This window comes from Leptonychotes weddellii, chromosome X (assembly GCF_054177405.1).
Source record: "Leptonychotes weddellii isolate Sample4059 chromosome X, ASM5417740v2, whole genome shotgun sequence".
NCBI lineage: Eukaryota > Metazoa > Chordata > Mammalia > Carnivora > Phocidae > Leptonychotes > Leptonychotes weddellii.
In genome coordinates, this window is record NC_138385.1 from 95,403,228 (window position 1) to 95,405,340 (window position 2,113).

A 2,113-nucleotide genomic window follows, 5' to 3' on the forward strand; every position below is an offset into this window, starting at 1 on the left:
TCATTCCTAACCAGAGGGCATGAAGATGTATGCCTATGATTTCTTCTAAGTGTTTTATAGTTTTAGCTTTTACATTTAGGTCTACAATCCATTTTTTTTTTAAGATTTTATTTATTTATTCATGCGGGGAGGCAGAGGCAGAAGCAGGGAGCTTCTCTGCAGGGAGTCTGATGCAGGACTCCATCCCAGGACCCTGGGATCATGACCTGAGCTGAAGGCAACCACTTAACCAACTGAGCCACCCAGGTACCCCAGTATATGATCCATTTTAAGTTAAATTTTCTGTATAGTGTGAGGTAGGGGTCCTACTTCACTCTTTTGCATGTTGTCCCATCTTCAGATGTGGAAAACGACTATCTTTCCTCCACTTGCCATTCTTGTCAAGAATCAATTGACCATAAGTGTAAGGGCTTATTTCTTGACTTGAAATTCTAATCCATTATTATAAATATGTATATATCCATATGCCAGTTCTACAGTTCTGTCTTGATTACTGTAACTTTGCAGTAAATTTAGAAATTGGGAAATGTGGGTTTACCAACTTTGTTCTTCTTTTCCAGATTTTTTTGGCTATTATGTTTGTTTGTTTTTTGCATTTCTATATGGATTTTAGGATCAGTTTGTTAATTTCTGGGAAAAAAAGGCAGTTGGGATTTTGATAGTGCATTAAATTTATAGATCTAAAGAATACTTTCAGAATTTAATGAAAATATTTGCTAAACTGAATTGTTATTTTCTAATACTTGAACTTTATCCATTCTCATGTAAACTGTTACTATGTTAATTTTACTTTATTAAGTAGAGTAGATCTGTTAAGACCTTTGCTGATAGCACATTGGCATTGATTTATTTATAACGCACATTTCACAAATGTGTTAAATTTTCCCTCCCTAATTATTTCAATTTACAATAGTATAGTTTTATAGACTATGTATGGAAAGGCAAAGGATGGGGAGAGGGTGATAAGATTTGTTATAAAAGTACCAACACAGCCTGGTAATGAAAGGACCTGTCTTTTGACTGTATATTTGTGTTCCAAAATGTTGTATTTCATGTTCTAATGTGCTTCATCAAGCACAAGATGTTAAATAGATTGGTAGTTTTTGTTGAGTTTTCCCCATAACTATGTAAACAGATGTAATGAATTTTAATGCCAAAAATTGTTTTCAGGGAGATTAAATTTCTTTTTTTAATCAAATATTATGAGATTGGGAAGTGCTGTTTTAATAAAGAGTATTTTTTTTTCATTTTGAACATAACCTCAAAATCTTACTGTCTTCATAAAACCAAATATGAAGCTTAGAACTGGATCACTTGGCCCTTTCTCTTCTTATCTCCTCCCAATTCAGAATTCTTGCATCTCTCAATAGCCAGCATTTTCTTAGATCTGCAGTTGGGTTCAACACATTCAAGCTTCAGCACAATCCTCTTTGTAGTTTTAGGTTTTTTTCCAGAAAATCAGCTTAGTGTGCCAATCATAGCCACTCTGCTTCCTGTCATAATGCTACTTTCCCTGGGCATACAGAGCATCCTTGTCCTTCTTGTATTGTGTCATTTTGTGGGGTTGGTGCTTGCCACACCTCTTACAGAAAGTCCAGCAGGTTTTAGGAACATTCACCATGTTTGCAAGAGCACTATCAGCAGGGAAAAGCAATAATGAATATTTTGAATGAACCCATTATAATCACCCCAAACTCCAGAAAAACAAATGTATTTGAATGAAAAACATAGTTACTTTTAAGAATCTAGAATTATAAACTCAGAGTATGTCTCATGTATATCTGAGATTATGCTAGATTTCATAAAGAAATTGCCAGATCAAATAATTTATTATTTAAGATGCTATAAATTAATCTGGAATATAAAAGCAGTTATTACAGACATAAGTCTTTTTTTTTAAAGTGTTTTTTTGGGGGGCACCTGGGTGGCTCAGTCGTTAAACGTCTGCCTTCGGCTCAGGTCATGATCCCAGGGTCCTGGGATCGAGCTCCGCACCGGGCTCCCTGCTCAGCGGGAAGCCTGCTTCTCCTTCTCCCACTCCCCCTGCTTGTGTTCCTGCTCTCGCTATCTCTCTCTGTCAAATAAATAAATACAATTTATTTATTTTACAAAT

General features: G+C 35.4%; 1 pseudogene; it reads right to left on the bottom strand.

Moving 5' to 3' along the window:
- Window positions 1–1,281: 1,281 nt before the first annotated feature.
- LOC115942082 (large ribosomal subunit protein eL42-like) lies at window positions 1,282–1,881 on the bottom strand (annotated as a pseudogene).
- Between the last annotated feature and the right edge of the window lie 232 nt (window positions 1,882–2,113).